This window comes from Saccopteryx bilineata, chromosome 2, assembly GCF_036850765.1.
Source record: "Saccopteryx bilineata isolate mSacBil1 chromosome 2, mSacBil1_pri_phased_curated, whole genome shotgun sequence".
NCBI classification, from domain to species: domain Eukaryota; kingdom Metazoa; phylum Chordata; class Mammalia; order Chiroptera; family Emballonuridae; genus Saccopteryx; species Saccopteryx bilineata.
The window spans coordinates 292,819,311-292,837,132 of record NC_089491.1 but is presented as its reverse complement, the minus strand read 5'-3'; the positions used below and the strand labels follow the sequence as shown (position 1 = coordinate 292,837,132).

The 17,822-nt window shown below is 41.5% G+C and overlaps 1 long non-coding RNA gene and 1 pseudogene across 2 annotated transcripts in view; one reads left to right on the top strand and one right to left on the bottom strand.

The window, feature by feature from the left end:
- The window catches only part of LOC136326032 (uncharacterized), a 146,202-nt gene that overhangs the window by 91,922 nt on the left and 36,458 nt on the right, over positions 1-17,822 (bottom strand). The window lies entirely within an intron of this gene.
- Positions 3,306-4,975, top strand: LOC136326028 (protein kinase C alpha type pseudogene; annotated as a pseudogene).

Genomic DNA, 17,822 nt, shown 5'->3' with positions numbered 1-17,822 from the left:
GTATACCACACTGCATCTTCACCACCTAAAGTGTCAGCTGGTATCCCCGTTTTACAGATGACAAACTTGACGATTAGTGTATCTGAGTATTGGCCTGTTGTCACACTGCTAGTCCCTGGTGGAACTATGATGAAACCTGGGACTCTGACACAAGGCAAATCTTCCTAAGAAGAAAAGTGGAAAGGAAGGTGGTCAAAGCTCTTGTTTCAGGCCTTTTCTTGGAAACAAAAAGTCAGATGCTTTGGGGTATAACAAGTTTCTTAAGAAGAGTAAAAATAAGGTAGGTGAAAAAACATGATTTGGGTGCTGCTTTTGATTAATGTCTTGAATCTTTGTACAAAAAGATAACAGCATAGAGAAATGAAGAAAAGTATCTTTGGGCCCTTGCCAGATAGCTCAGTTGTTAGAGCTTCATCTGGAAGCTCAGAGGTCGCTGGTCAAGCCCAAGTCAAGGCATATGAAGGAACAGATCAGTGTTCCTATCTCTCTCCCTTCTTTTCTGCATAAATTAATAAATAAATTTTAAAAAATTTTTCTTTAAGTATCTTTGGATGAGTTTAATGGAGATGGGAGGCCAAAAAACCAGATGGGGCTTCACTGACATTCAAGACTAAACCATTTTAAAGTAACAGAATATAACTAGGGAACAGCCACATTCTTTACAGCAGAATGATTGGGGTCTGGTCCCTTAGAGCCAGATCCGTCTGGATTCAAGTCCCAGCTCTGCCTCTTGCTTGGAATGAGGCTTTGGTTGCTGCCTCCCCTCCTCCCTATGCCTCAGTTTCCACATCTACAGGATGGGAATAATATGGCACCTACTTCATAAGATGGTTGTGAGAATTGGCTTATAAAATATTCACACAGCACCTGGTTCATAGTAAATGCTCCATAAACAAACATAAGATATAAAACTTAACTCATCATCTCCATCTGAAAAATCTGTGTCTTTCACTTAGTCTGATTCTCCTAAACTCATTCCTTATCATTCTCCATTACATACAATGGGTCACTAAGTTCTGGGTATTTCTGTTCTTTTATCTTTTTTAAAAGACCTTTTTTTCTAGAGCAAGTTTAGATTTACAGCAAAATTAAGAGGAGGGGATTGAGATATCTCATATATACACCCTGCTCCCATACATGCACAGCTTCCTCCATTCTCAACATCCCCATCGGCACGATACTTTTGTTACCCATGATGACTCTACATTGATACACCATGATCACCTGAAGTCCATGATTTACACTAAAGTTCACTCTTGGTGTTGTACATTCCAGAGGCTTAGGCCAGCAATTTTCTTTCTTTCTTTCTTTCTTTCTTTCTTTCTTTCTTTCTTTCTTTCTTTCTTTCTTTCTTTCTTCCTTCCTTCCTTCCTTCCTTCCTTCCTTCCTTCCTTCCTTCCTTCCTTCTTTCTCTCTCTCTCTCTCTCTCTCTCTTTCTTTCTTTCTCTCTTTCTTTCTCTTTCTTTATCCCTTCCTTTCTTTCAAGTGAGAAGAGAGAAGATAGTGAGACAAACTCCCACATGCGCCCTAACCGGGATCCACCCAGCAACCCCCATCTGGGGCCGATGCTCAAATCAACCAAGCTTCTTTTAGCACCCGAAGCTGAAGTGCTCTAACCAACAGAGCTATCCTCAGAGCTCAGAGCTGACATCGAGACAATCAAGCCACTGTCTGCAGAGGGGAAGAGGGAAAGAAGCAGATGGCCACCTCTCTTGTGTGCCCTGACTGGGAAGCAAACCCACAACATCCATACACCCAGCTGACACTCGATCTTCTGAGCCAACCAGCCAGGGCCAGACCAGCAATTTTCAACTGGTGTGCTGCAAGAATTTTTAAGACATGCAATACTATAAGTCAGGGGTACTGGGCTCTTTTCCCTTAGATTGTTAAATAAAAAATGACACCACTAACACACTAGCCAGCTGGTGTGAATGAATCAAAATTATACCTATTTTTTTCATATCAGCAAAAAATATATGTATTTTTGATGTGCCATAGAATTTTGGTAATTAGTTTATATGTGCTATAAAATGAAAAAGGTTGAAAATTGCTGGTTTAGACAAATGTATAATAATAACATGCAACCATGACTATCGCGTCATATAAAGTAATTTCACTGCCCTAAAAATCCTCTATGCTTCACTTATTCCTTCCTTCCCCCAGGAACCATTGATCTTTTTTACTGTGTCACCAGTTTTGCCTATTCTAGAATGCCATACAGTTGGAATCATACCGTATGTAGCCTTTTCAAATTGATTTTTTCACTTCGTAATATGCAGTTCTTTTCTCTATGCCTTTTCATGGCTTCATTGCTCGTTTCTTTTTAGCACTGAATAACAGTCCATTGTCTGATGAGCCTCAGTTTATTTATCCATTCACTTAGTGAAGGACATCTTGAGAACTTCCAAGTTTTGGCAGTTATGAATAAAGGGGCTGTAAACATCCAAGTGCAGGTTTTTGTGTGGACATCCCCCTTAGCTCCTTTGGGTAAATACCAAGCAGTGTGGTTGCTGGAGCACGGGGTAAGAGTATGTTTAGTTTTGTGAGAAACTGTCAGACTGTCTTTCAAAGCGGCTGCACCATTTTACATGCCCATCAGTAATGAAAGAGATTTCCTGTTGCTCCACGTCCTTCTTAGCATTGGGTGCTATCAGTGATCCAGACTTTGGGCATTTAGAGTGGTATCTCATTATTGTGTTAATTTGAATCTTTCTGATGACATATGACGTGAAACATCTTTTTATATGATTATTTGCCACATGTATATCTTGTTTGGTGAGGTGTCGATTCAGATCTCTGGACCACTTTTTAAGTTGTTTTCTTATTGCTGAGTTCTAAGAGTTCTTTAGGGCATTTGAGGGGATACACTATCAGAGTGGTTTTAGACAGGTTCACACAAGCTGATAAAACCTGGAAGACCAGGAAGGAGCAGCTGCAGCACGTGCAGAAGCCGGGCTCCTGCTCGTGTGGGGCGGTGGGGGCAGCTGGAGTCCCACCCTGGAACCAGGGGTAGAGGTGTAGAGGGGAAATCTCCTCTCTGCCACGCAGCGCAGCACAGACCTCCCACCCGGAGAGGAGAAAGGAGAAGCGAGGAGGAAAAAGATGATGCGGGGAGCGAGCTAGAGGGGAAGGAGGAAGACCAGAGATAAGATGGCAAAGCGAGCAAAAGCAGAGGAGGGAGGAGAGGCGGGAGAAGGAAGGCGAGGAAAGGAAAAATGTGGCGGAGAACAGGCCCGCCCCGTCGGGCGTCCGCCTCTGCACCGAGACTCGGGCTGGCTCTCCCTGGGCGGCGGCCGCCGTCCCCGACTTCCGGGCCGCCTGGAACGCGTGGACACCCCGACTATCCAGCAGGCACCCCGACGCTGGCAACCTCGCAACCGGGGCATGCGCGGTGGGCGGGCCGCGCGGCCATCCTGGAAGCGCTAGCGCGGGGCTGTCACTGAGCGTGGGGCCAGCGAGCGTGTGAGCCACTCCTGCTCCTGACTCGCGTCCCTCCCACCCGTCTCCCAGGCCGTCGCCACCGGCCGTCACCGCCGCGACTCCTCACAGCGACCTCCGCCTCCGGCCCGCGCCCCACACCCGGCTGCTGCTCTCGGCAAAGGACAGAGGTGGTTGTTGGTGACCATGGCTAACGTCTCCCCGGCCAACCACTCCGACTCTGCGGCGTCCCAGCGCATGGCCAACCGCGTGTCCCACAAAGGGTCGCTGAGACAGAAGACCGTGCACGAGGTGAGGGACCACAAGTTCGTCGCCACCACTTTCAAGCAGCCCACCTTCTGCAGCTACTGCTCCCACTTCATCTTTGGGTTAGGGAAGCAAGGCTACCAGTGCCAAGCCTGCCGTTTTGTGGTTCACAAGAGATGCCATGAGCTTGTTTCTTTTTCTTGTCCGGGTGCGGATAAGGCACCGGACACTGATAACCGCAGGAGCAAGCACAAGTTTAACACCCACACTTACCGAAGGCCCACCTTCTGTGAGCACTGTGGGTCCTTGCTCTACGGAATGTACCAACAAGGGATGAAATGCGGCGCCTGCTCCATGAATGTGCACAAGCGATGTGCGATGAACGTCCAAGGCCTGTGCGGGATGGAGCACACAAGGGAGATGGCCCTGTCTACCTAAGGCTGAAGTCACCTGTGAAAAGCTCCATGTCATAGGTATCCAAGCTGAAAGTAATATGGCTTATCTTTTCTCCTGCTTACAATGATCTCAAAACTCTGCATTTCTTTACAGGGGCCTCTGTCGTCCATCCACTTTGACTTCAGGGACTTCTGCCATGAAGAAGCATTCTTCAGAGATGGGTTTTGATTGCCTGCATCTCTGGGAGGAGAAACAAATAATTTCTGGGACCCTAGCAGGTTGCTTTTGCGTGGGCATTTAATTGCTTTTAATTATAAAAGTATCATTTCAGTACAAGATTAATTGCCATGAAATTGTTGCAAAAAAACTTAATCATCTTCTAGGAAGTAAATGTATTAGTGAAGTGAGGAATCTCTTACAAGCTTGCAAATGTTTTTTTCTAAGTCACTTCCTTGGAAACTTTCTTTTAACTGTTTGATAAGGGAGGAGACATTAAAGAGATCAGGATGGAAGTGGGGACAAAAAGCAGATCAATGCCCCTTTTGCTTCCCCACCAAAAGGTTGGAAAATTGGAGCATTCAATGTTGGGAATCATTTGGTTCACCAATGGAAAATGTCCCCATATAAAGGCAGAGATGTTTCCTTTCAAATTTAAAAAAAGAAAGTTCTTTATAATTTTGGATAATAGCTCTTTATCTCCTGCAAACATCTCCTCTCAATCTGCAGCTTCTCTTCTTGGCCTCTTGATTTTCTTTCTTTTGTTTTGGCATAGAGAAAAAGAATCATATAAAATTATAAATTTTTTTCTAAAATAAATTTTGGCAAATTGAATTGTGTATCAGAGAAAAGATCCATTTGTAATAAATGTATAATAAATGTGAAATGGAAAACAAGATATATTGTCTAAGGGTTTAATTGCTGTAATTTGAAGGCTCAAATATAACAAAGTCAAAAAAACTAAAGATTTTATTTCATTTTAGTTATAAAAAAATGATCATGGTTTTTGTTAACACATCAAGAAACATTTCCCCTAATGCCTTAAACTTGGCCATTACTAAGTTATATAATGCATTACATGATCCTGGAATGGGTACTTGGGTAAAGTATTCTATGCAACTAGAAGCGCGGGGGGGGGGGGGGGCAAAAATTTCAGGGAAAAATATAAAGCAATCTGTACCTTTGCCCTGCCTACCAGGAAACTCCAAAACAAAGTGCTCAAGGTCCAGTCCCAGCTCTGCCTCAACACTGTGTGGCCTTGAGCAAATTACTTTAATTCTCTGTGCCTTGGTTTCCTCATTTATAAAATGAGGACAATAAGAATAACTATGGCTGTTATATGGATAAAGTTAACAGATATAAAACTAAGAGGAGTTCCTGGCATATAGTAAGCACTGAGTAAATATTATTATTATTATTTTTATTTTTAATGAGAGAGAGAGGGGGACAAATAGCAGATAGACAGGAAGGGAGATGAGAAGCATCAACTCATAGTTTCAGCACTTTAGTTGTTCATTGATTGCTTTCTCATACTAAATGTAGTATTTTTATAGTACCGTTTGTGAGGATCTAATTGTTAGCAGTGAAATGACCCCAGATATTACTGGCGATTGGATCTGGGTTCAGCAGCCTTGGTACTCGAGTTTGGCAAAGAAAGAATTCATAGCCAAGGAACTCAAATCAAAAGAGGAAGTTTATTTAGAAAGTCACAGAAGTGGAAGAAGTAAGCCGTGGAAGAGGGAGCCAGCTGGGCTGCATGGGCTCAGGAAATAAGTTACAGAGGAAAACGAAGGGCCTTTGGAGCTTAGGAGAAAAAAAGGCAAAGAAAATGCACCTGGGGAAGAAGAAGGGGGAAGGCAGAGGGAGAGGGAGAGGGAGAGGGAGAGGGAGAGGGAGAGGGAGAGGGAGAGGGAGAGGGAGAGGGAGAGGGAGAGGGAGAGGGAGAGGGAGAGGGAGAGAATGCACTGGGTCCTTTATCTTGAGGGTTTTTAATGGCAAGGATTTTAAGTGTGTGTGGTGGTCTCAATGGGGCATCGCAATAGAATATTCATCAGCTTTCCAGTGTGTACTTTCAGGGTCCTGGTCTCTACTGATTGATCTATTCTCCAGCCCCTTTGTTCAGAGGTCTACAACATGAGTAGCAGCAACATGCCAGGAGAGGAAAGGTTAGGGAAGGGTCTGAATCACATGACCAGCAATATGAAAGGTCAGGGGGCTTAAACTGCATGACCAGCCATATGCTAGCAGAGGAAAGGTCACCCTGGGGACAAGGTCCACCCCTACAATACTTGCTTTCTGGTTTTGCCCATTGTAGTCGCCTGGGCTTTCCACTCTGGTGACAGTCCATACCTGGCCTATTGTTACTATTCTAATCATCTTTGTCTACCTACCCACTACATAATGATTCGTTTGTAATCTTTGAAAACTAGACAAATTGATAGTGTTATGTCAGTAATAAAGAGGAGAATGATATCTTCAAATCTGATTATTTGTTACTTAAGGACTGATGGGGCTCTTCTGACATATTTGCTTGAATTTAAACTGAGCTATAGCCCTGGCCTGATAGCTTGGTTGGTTGGTGTTTCCTCCTGAGGCACAGAGGTTGCCAGTTCGATCCCTGGTCAGGGCACATAGAGGGGCTGTTCGATGTTTTTTTTTTCTCTCTCCCTTTCTCCCTTCCTCTCTTGCTAAAATGAATAAATAAAATGTTTTAAAAAATAATAATTTACTCAGCTATAGAAGATAAACACTGCAATTTAAAATTATGCAACAGCATTTTTAATAAAACTTTATGTTAGGAAAGATTTGTATCAACTAATTATTTTGTAATCTTGGAGTCTTTCTAAACACTCTCTAAATTGGCCATACTTGAGGAAATTATCACGTTAGATTAATAACAAGAGGTCAGTGTTCAAATTTTAGCTTTGCTATGAATAAGCTGAATGTTTTTAGGAAAATTATTTAGCCTCTCAAAGCCTCAGTTTCCTTATCTATAAAATTACCAGGTAGGGGCAGATAATTTCTAATGTCAGTTCCAATTATAAAATTCCATTAATTGTAGATTAGGATAAGCATTACTATGCTCTTCTGGGATAGATTTTATGATTTACCTTAAGTCATACATTTGGAATTTGAAACAAACAAAATCTACCATTCGCCTAACTCTCAAATTGGAATTTCCACTTCCGTGAACTTCAAATTTTTCAAATAAAATGCCATAGAATTCTTCAAGTATGTAAAAGTATTGAAAATAAAGACAGCTAAAGAAAAATAAACTCCACAATTCTTAATAAACTGACACCCATCTGAAAATATTTTTTAAGTTATAATCTCTCTCAGGAAAATAATACTTCTACTAGCTTAGTGGAAGCAAAGATTGACATTTCCAAAGGTAGATAAAGCCAAGCCATCCATTCCTGTAGCCTGAAACTGGCACATTACTTGTACTACTGTCCCACACAGGTATAAGACTGCCCAGTTTTAAGAAACTGCAATGACCAGCAGTACCCAATACCATCTGTACCCCACCAGCATATTAACACTGCTTGGCAAAGGACAGCAGGAGGAATAGGAGGTTGGCAGATGAAACAAGTGAACATAAAGCATTTTAAAGTTTATCATGTTCTTACTAGTTATACTAATACCAGACAAAGTACACTTCAAGATAAGGCATATTACCAGAGATAAAGAGGACACTCTGTAATGACAGAAGGGTCCATTCATTAAGAAAAAATGGCAATCTTAAATTATTCTTACAACTAATGCCAGCCTTCAAATTATATTAAGCAAAAAAATTGGCAAAATTGAAGGGAAAAAGACAAATCTACAGACAGAGTTGGAGTACACATTCTTCATTCAGTCATTCTATTAGTATATCCAATAGAAAATATCAGGATATGGAAGATTTGACCAACATTATCGATCTAGTCGATCTTGATATTTATAAAACACTTTTTTTCCAATGCAGGTGGGACAAATACTTAGAAGGTCCATATGATGTGGCATACATAAAATCTCAAAACTTTCAAAGAAGTTAATCGTAGAGAGCATTTCTCTGACTACAACAAATTAAATGAAGCATTATTTGACAATAGATATGGGATCCATGCTAGATTAAAAAAAAAACTGATTGTTGACAAAGGTGTCAATGTAATTGAAAGGGGAAAATGTCTTTTCAATAAATGGTGCTAGGAAAAATGTATATTCATAATGAAGAGAACATAGTCTGAACTATAGCACACCATATAGAAAAATTAAAGATTGGCCATAATACTTAAAACTATAAAGCCTCTAGAGGAAAATTTAAGAGACTGTCTTTATGATCTTTGGATAAGCAAAGATTTTATATACAGGATAAAAAAAAAAGTTCTACCGATGAAAAAAATCAAGTGGAATTCATCAAAATTAAACATTTCTGCTCATCAAAACCACAGTAAGAAAAGGAGTAAACAATACAGAAACTGAGAAAATATTTGTGACACATAGATCTTGTAAAGGACTTGTATTCAGAATATATAAAGAACAATAACAAATCACAAATCAATAATAGAGACAACCTAATTTCTTAAATAGGCAAACTTGAAAATACACTAAAAAAATGAGGAAACAAGACATTTAAATGATCAAGAAGCCTATGAAAAGGCACTAAATATCATTAGTCATCAGGGAAATTTAAATCAGAATACAATAAGATATCATTCCATTCCATTCAAACAGCTAAAATTTAAAAACCGACTATATAAATATTGGCAAGGATGTGAAATAATTAGAACTTTCACAGTACTGGTGGGAGAGAAAAATGCAGCAACCACTTTGGAAAACCATTTCTGGGTTCTTTATAAATTATACATACCCCTACTCTATGACTCAATAATTCCACTCCTAGGAATTAACCCAAGTCAAGTGAAAACATGTTCACACAAAGATTTTTATAAGAATGTTCACAGCAGCTTTATTCATAATAACCCAAAACTGGGAACTAATATGTCCATCAATAGGAAAATGGTTAAACAAATTGTGGTGTAATCACAATGGAGAGCTGCACAGACAATAAAAAAGAATAAACTACTGATACCTATAACAGCATGCATGACTCTCAAATATCTCAAAATCATTTTGTTGAGCAAAAGAAACCAGACATATGAAAGTAATCCCTTTATAGCAAGTTCAAGAATAGGCTAAACTAAACTACAGGAGTAGAAATCAGAGCAGTGGTTGAGAGGGAGGGAGGGGATTCACAGAAAAGGCACACAAGGAAATTTTACAAGCTGTGGAAATGTTCTTTCTACATCTTTATTGAGATGTTGGTCACATAAGTGGATTTGTCAAAACCCATCAAAATGTGCAGTTATGATCTATGTACTTTATATATATTAACATATAAAAATCTAACATTTCAAGCATCAATTCCCATATATGCCTTGACCAGACAAGTGCAGGGTTTTGAACCAGTGACCTCAGTGTTCCCAGGTCAATGCTTTAGCCACTGCGCCACCAGAGATCAGGTGGGAATGCCCTTGTTGATCAAGCTACCCAAAAGAAAATTATTTGGAACAACCATGACAAATCGAGCAATTCAGTCTCATACTATTCATCACCAGAACTCTGCAGCCCTGTGTAAACAGTTTCAACTTTCTCAGGAAGCAGCACAGCAGATTGGTAAATCCTGTCCAAGGGGTCCTATACTATCAATACAATCTGTCCCTTCATCTGGAGTTAACCCTCAAAGACTCCTACCAGGACAACTTTGGCAAATGAATGTTACTCATATACCTTCATTTGGCAAACAGTCCTATGTCCATGTTACAGTGGATACATATTCTGGATTTATAGTAACCTCTGTCAGAACAGGAGAGGCTGCTAAGCATGTTATAGCTCATTGTCTGTATGCATTTTTCTATTACTGGATTTCCTAAACCGGTTAAACTGACAATGCTCCTGCATATGTAGCAAAAGCATTTACTGTATTTTGTCAAACCTTTCAAATTATGGATATTTCTTACAATCATTAAAGTCAAGGTATTATTAAAGTGCACCTAGCAAATATTTTAAGGTCAATTTAAAAAAATGTAAGAGGGGAGAGTCATATCCTGGAACTCCTACAGGTCTACCATATCATGCTTTTTACTTAAAAAATTTTAAATTTCTTTTGAATGCTGATGAACAGGAGACGCCAAATCTTTTTTTCCTGCACACTTCTACCTTCTTTTATTTGATCCAGCTAATAACACTGTTTTGTCTTTTTCCAAATAGCTCCAAATATATGGAAAAGGTTTATATAGGTGGATGGGTATCCTCTAACCCCTCAGTGAGATCTTCTGAGCATGGATTTTAAGGTATCAAGAGGCAGAAAAAGCCCAATAGAGCTCAGGTGAACTACCAGATTTTAGGATACACCCTTAAAGGCTCCAACGCCCCAAAGGGGTCTCATAGGATTCCATCTGGGTCCTGCTTCAATAGTGAATAGGAAGGTCATTGAGCTAAAGCCTGCCAGGCTTACATGCCTTTGCTGTGAGGAAAAAGGGACACTGGAAGGTAGGCTTCCCCCTTGCTCCTCTAAGAGAGGGTTCAGTCTCTTCCAGCCCTGCTCCAGCCACCTATGACCTAACCTTGCCCAGAATGCTGGGGTTTGCCACTGAAGGCTGAAGGTGCGCAGGGCCATCGGCCCCATCTACGATACTGTGAACGAGCCTAGGGTATTTCTTCCAAGAGGCAGGTAAACTGATCTCACTTGCACAAGGGCCACTTAACTATGTCTTGCCTGAATAGTCAGGTTTTTTATTCTTCCCTCAAAGATCTCTGTTGTGGGTGTTGATAGTCCTATTTTCTGCTGCTTTGTTTAATATATAGTGTTTCTTTTATTCCTCCTACCTCATTGCCCCACTCATATTTCAGGCTGGGACCTACTCCTAATTTAGAGCTCTCTTTCCCATTTTGCCAACTTCTATTATGAATTTACCTTTGCCACCCAGCTTAGTGTATCCCAAGGTTCTCTTTACCATGCCACAGTCACAGAGCTCCAGGGAAAAGCAACCTGGTCTCATCTCTCCAGGCAGAGGAGAAGAGAAGCTCCATCTCCACACATGCTGCAGATGGCTTTTCCAGTCTACCTGAATCATTACTAGCTAGTAGCAGCGGTCATTGGGACTTGGACGTGAACTGCAAAGTATAGAATTGTGACAACAATTCCAGTGCCATGTGATCTTTTCCTGGATGTGGACTTTTCCTGGACTCCTGCTCCTTGTGATAGCTCCTAACGGACTGAACTGTGGTTGGGTTGCATTTGCAGGGATTTGGAATGGTGCTGGTGCCAACTTGGACTTGGTGAACATGTTAAGGACACTACTCTTTTACGGATTCTTGCTGTATTGGCCAAGAGTTTGCTTAAAGACCTTAATCACTGTAAAAAAAAAATAGAAGACTGGATAAAGAAGATGTGGCACATATGAGTAGTATGGTATGCTACTCAGCCATAAGAAATGATGACATTGGATCGTTTACAACAAAATGGTGGGATCTTGATAACATTCTACAGAGTGAAATAAGTAAATCAGAAAAAAACCAAAAACTGCATGATTCCACACATTGGTGGGACATAAAAACGAGACCAAGAGACATGGACAAGAGTGTGGTGGTAACGAGGGAGAGTGGTGGAAGGAGGAAGAGGGGGAGGGGGAGGGGCACAAAGAAAACTAGATAGAAGGTGACGGAGGTCAATCTGACTTTGGGTGATGGGTGTGCAACATAATTGAATGACAAGATAACCTGGACATGTTTTCTTTGAATATATGTACCCTGATTTATTGATGTCACCCCATTAAAAATTAATAAAAATTAGAAAAAAAATCTAACATTTCAAATACCTTATCTGATGTGAAAGAAAAATCAGGCATGGCCTACTTTCAAGAAAAAAATTATAAAATAGCTGTATTAGGATGTGATTAGTCAGCATGCAAGAAATTTTTGCCCTGGATACTTGCTTGGGAGTTCCTTTAAATAATAAGATCCCTTAGGACACTGAAAATGATTAGATTTACAAATACATAGTTTAAAACAGCTTTTGGGGAACATGTATGTTGCATAGAATTAGCTCAAAAATTGGAAAATATCTAAGCCATCTTGCTTCCAAAGAATCTCTCAGGCATTTGTCTTAATTGTAAGAATGAGACAGCACTCAAACATCAGATGTGCAGGCTTTATTAGAGGAGAAAGACCTGCCTGCCTGCCGGGGCACTTCTCCAGGAAGAAGGGCCCCTAAAACAGACTGAGGTAAAACCTTATGGGGTTGGGGATAGCCTCGAGCAAGGGTGTGCTGGTATGTTCGGCTTTCTGGAATACTCTTCCTTGGGGCGATCGACCAGCTTTCTGGAACCCCTCTGTCCCAGGAGCAATTGTCCGGTAATTAAGGGTGAGGTCAGGCAGCCAATTGGAACAGCAAAAGGGCAGTTGGTCAATTCATGTATCTATCATTAATAAGTCCCAAAAGTATAGATAACTGAGACCGTTCCCCAGGAAAACATCCTCACAGTAGGCATGTCACAACTGGTGAGGGTGAGCTTCCTTAGAACACAGCAGAGGCGGGGGCAGGGTGAGACCATGCTGCAGAGAATCACAAGAAGCTTTTGCATTCACGAGCCAGTCTGGCGACATAAGACATTTTCCTGCATGGGCAAGCATCTTCATTTTTATCTTGACATATCTTTTGCTGTCTTTCTAAAAGCTCTTTTTGCACATGAAAAAATGCCATTTAACACATGAAAAAACACTTGCATCTCCTTCACACATACAGAAAAAGTCATATGATTTCTGAAAAACAGGTTATATTTTTATCATTACTGAGAACTGGTAAAATTATATGTTTATCTGAGCCTTATACATGATCTTATTAACCAGCTATGATAAATATGATCTACACATATAACCAAGATGTTTCTAGTTACCTACTTTGTCAATTACCTCCTCGCTATTTAAAGTCTAATTATAAGATCTTTCCATAAAAATAGAAAACAGAAGGTCAAAAAGATGTAATGACTCTGCTACTTGGGATACTGCCTTTTCTCCTTAGTAACAAACACTAATCCTACCAATGGCTTCCCATTTCAAAAATTAGTGAGGTGAGTGGCATTTCTCGTGGTTTCAGTATAACCTGTCACTGCCATTAGCCACCCCTCTGCTGACACGGCCAACGCCAGACTCGTGGCCACAGTTAAGCAAAAAGAAAAAGGAAACCAACAGGAGATCCTTGCACCTGCTAATAGTGCTGCGCTGGGTTTGATCTGCAGTCCCACTCCCAACAACAACCTTACCATTCACTCTGTACTTACCTAAGGCAAACAGAGGAAGCGATTTAACATCACTGAACTGGGACACTAGTTAAAAAACTAGTTAATATGCACACTTGCTATTTACCTGGTCCATCTGGAACCATAACCAACTTAGTTATTGAAAAAGCTTGGAATGTTTTGTAGAAATTTCACTGTTAAAACCAATGTCATCTATATATTCGGCCTAAACTCTAAAAAAGAAGTTAATGGCACTCTTAGAGCAAGACCTAGCATACAATAGGCTATCAATATGCATTTGTTGAATGAATGAATGAGTGAGTGAATGAATGAATGAGTGAATGAATGATGCAGGGCTCTAGTATACTGCTGAGCAACTCAAATACTTATGTACAAAGTTAAGCATTCTTTATTGGTCCATTTACATGAAATGACAAGAAGAGCTTTTCATCAAGTATTTGCTGCATAGCTGGTGGAAGAGGGATCTCATTTTGAAAACACTGAACAGTCACATTTGCCTTGCTGCTCCCCACCCTGTAACTCAGGACTCATTTAGCACTTTCAGAGGAGCATAAAAAGCACAAATAAGTCATTGTTCAGCTTTAACTTGCAAATTATATGTGTTAGTTCTATTTTTAGTTTTGATCACCAGGTTTTGTTGAGAAGAAATGAAATTTTGCAAACTCAAAAGGATTTCCTTGCAAAAATAAGAGCCAGAGCCTGAAAGATAAGAATTCAGGGTATGATCTAACTCAGAGGAAGAAGAAAAAAACTTTTTGGTTACTGGGGGAGCTGGAGATGAGAGGCGAGAGAAGAAAAAAGGAAGGAGTTTGGACTTGGGCATCCTGACTGTCCAATGAGGGTGAAAACCCTGAGTGGGGATGCAGGGGGGACTAGACACACCCACACAGACCTAGAGAAATCCGAGGACAGCAGACTTCGTCCTCATTTCTCAAAAGACTGACCTTAAAAAATCATGCAGGATCCTGAAAGAAAACTAGTGTTTTACATGCCACTTTTACCATGGTGCAAGGTCAACAGTGTAGGAATGGTAGAGGGTGGTACCACAGTATGTAGAGAGCAAACAGATGGAAATCCCAGGCATCCCCCGAAAAATCAAAGTCAACATCCTGGAGTCTGGGTGAAGGGCCACAATAAGCAGTGGCTTTGTGTCTAGAGGCTGTGGCAGGACCCAAATTTTTCAGAGGAAGGTAACAGTTTGGTGCAAAAAACCAGGCAGGACCAACCATACTTCAGCCACCAGTTCAAGATGCCCAGGGACAAACTCTGACCAGCCACACCAATCAGACATCTGAGAAGACACAAGACAACCCAAATGCCATCCTGCCACTATGTCGATCTCTACACTTTCTTCCTGTATCCTGTTCATATTAGGGAAGGGACAGGAAGCAGCACAAGACCCCATGAGAGAGGGGAGACAGCTTCACAAGGAGCTTGAATATAAACTAATTGTATTTGTATCTAGCCCTGGCCAGTTGGCTCAGTAGTAGAGCATCAGCCTGGCGTGCAGGAGTCCCGGGTTCAATTCCCAGCCAAGGCACACAGGAGAGGCACCCATCTGCTTCTCCACCCCTCCCCCTCTCCTTCCTCTCTGTCTCTTTCTTCCCCTCCCGCAGCCAAGGTTCCATTGGAGCAAAGTTGGTCCGGGTGCTGAGGATGGCTCTATGGCCTCTGCCTCAGGTGCTAGAATGGCTCTGGTTGCAACAGAGTGATGCCCCAAATGGGCAGAGCATCGCCCCCTGGTGGGCATGCCAGGTGGATCCCGGTCGGGTGCATGCAGGAGTCTGTCTGACTGCCTCTCCGTTTCCAACTTCAGAAAAATACAAAAAAAAAAAATAATAATAAAATAATTGTATTTGTATCTAAAAGACCCTCATATTGATATGATCTTTAATGATCAATTTTCAGTTTTCCTCCCACAACCCAGACCCCTATCACCATGACCAAAATGAATTTGAAAACTAGATTAGATCAGTTATATAAAAATAATTTCAGTTCTACCTGACCTGTGGTGGCACAGTGGATAAAACATCAACCTGGAGCACTGAGGTCACCAGTTTAAAACCCTGGGCTTGCCCAGTCAAGGCACATACAGGAAGCAACTACTACGAGGTGATACTTCCGCTTCTCCGCCCCCCTCTACTATCTCTATCTCCTCTCTCCAAATATTAATCAATAAAATCTTAAAAATAATAATAACTCTAGTTCCTTTCTTTGTGTCTCTGAGTTATAGTAAAATAATATAATACTATTAATTAGCAACGGCTATTATAACATTCCAGGCACTATTCTAAGCTCATTGCAGTTATTAACTCATGTTATCAACCACAACTATTCTTCAAAGGAGGTACTTTTCTTATACCCAAGCTATGAGTGAGGAAACTGAAACACAAAGATCACACAGCCAGCAAGTGACAGAACCTGAATGGACCCACACCAGGCAACCTGGCACCAGAATCAGGACCTTTCACTCCTCTGGAGGTATATTCAAGTAAATTTGACATTGCAAGCAAGCACATGATATAGCTGGGACTTAACTCAGACAGGTCTGGCTATAATCATAAGCCCTTCGCACCATGATATGCCTTTTTTTTTCCTTTTCCCCTTTTTATGATAACAGAACCACTTTTCCTCTGGGTAGCTGCACCTTTCCATCAAGGATCCTCTCCCAAATCAGTTGTCTCTCTATGTACCTTAAACAATAATTGGTTCCAGCAGCAAGCAAAACACCCATGCAAGATTGAAACAGACATGGCGGGTCCTGTGGTAGAGTTTAGTCATTGTTTCTGGTAGCCATCATCTGAGTCACCTTCTGTGAGCAATCTACCAGCTTTGAAGCAGAGTAGAGGAGCCAAATACTCCACATATTCACTTTCCCCACCTCCCTTGCAGCTCTGTCATGAGCACAATAGGCAGGCCAGCACAATCAGACATGCAGGTTCCAGGTTTGGATTGGAAGTTAATGATCCAAAGAAGTAGAGACTGCACAAAATCTGTTTTTAGAGAAGATGATACGTGGGTGGCAGAGAGCATGCAGTTTTAGCAGCAGTCTGAGGCCCAGCCTTGCTACCAACAGGGTAAGTTCAGCAGCTATTCCCCAGGGCACTGTTGGCTGGTCAGTGACCCACGTCTGCAGGAAGATGGCGGTGTGGCTTTTCACGAGGAGCTGGCCCTGGCTCTCCAGCCCTCCTGCCGATTCTGTGAGCTACCTGATAAGTCTCTTTTAATAAATTTCTTCCACTTACAACGTTCATTTAGTTTTTTGTGTTTGAAGCTTGAGTTTTCTATGGTTGCTGTCAGAAATGACCACAAACTCTATGGCTTAACACAACGCAGAGTTATTCCCTTATAGTTCTGGAGGTCAGAAGTCCCCAAATCAAGATGACAGCGAGCTGCATTTCTTCCTGGTGGCTCCAGGGAAGAATCCATTTCCTGCCCCTTCCCAGTTTTCAGAGGCTTCTTCCTTCCAGCTTTAAAACCAGCAACAGTGCATCTCTGACCGCTCTTAGTTCGTCTTCTTCTGACTCTCCCTTCTTCTATCTTCCTCTGACTCTCCCTTCTTCTACCTTCCTCTGAATCTCCCTTATTCTACCTTCCTCTGACTCTCCCTTCTTCTCTCTTCCTCTGACTCTCCCTTCTTCTATCTTCCTCCTCCACTTTTAAGAACCCTTGTGATTACATTGGGTCCACTTGGATAATCCAGAATAATTTCCCAACTTTAAAGTCAGCTCAGTAACAACATATTGCCTCTGTACCCTTATTTCATCCTTCATCTTTGCCATGTAACTAACACATTCACTGATTTCAGCATTACGGTATACACACCTTTGGAGGCCCTGTTCTTCCCATTACAGAACCCAAATGATGGAGATACCTGTATCAGCCTTGCTTACAAGCAACAGAGGCTGAAGGAAATGGGCAATCTGGAAATGACCATCTGGCCCAATTGTGGCTGAATGATACACTAAAAATCCATTTGGTGTTCATGAATGAAATTTGGTAGTCAATGGCAGGCAAGAGGAAATGTGGGTAATCAGGTTATTCCCAGGGCCACCTGGAATGAAAAGGTCATGGAAGCCAGGCTTTGGAAGAGCCAACGTCATGTAAGTACCGGATAAAAGGAATGAAGCAATGCACAGATGGTGAAGATGGGATGGTTGGTGTTGATGGCACTGGATTCCTTAAAGACAAGCTCAAACCTAAAAATCACTGCTAAAAATACAGACCAATAGTCAGGGGATTTCCACAATGGTCCTGTATAAATCACTCTCCTCTTTCTTATCTTATAAGCTTACAATGGCCCAAAACAAACTCAAAGATTGATCTCAGAGGTTGCAGCTTACAATGTCAGCAAAATTTACATCCTAGGCAGATCTCTGAGGTGAAATTAAGGGCAGAAATAACAAAAGACTAGAAGCCCAAGAGTTGGAATAAGCACATATG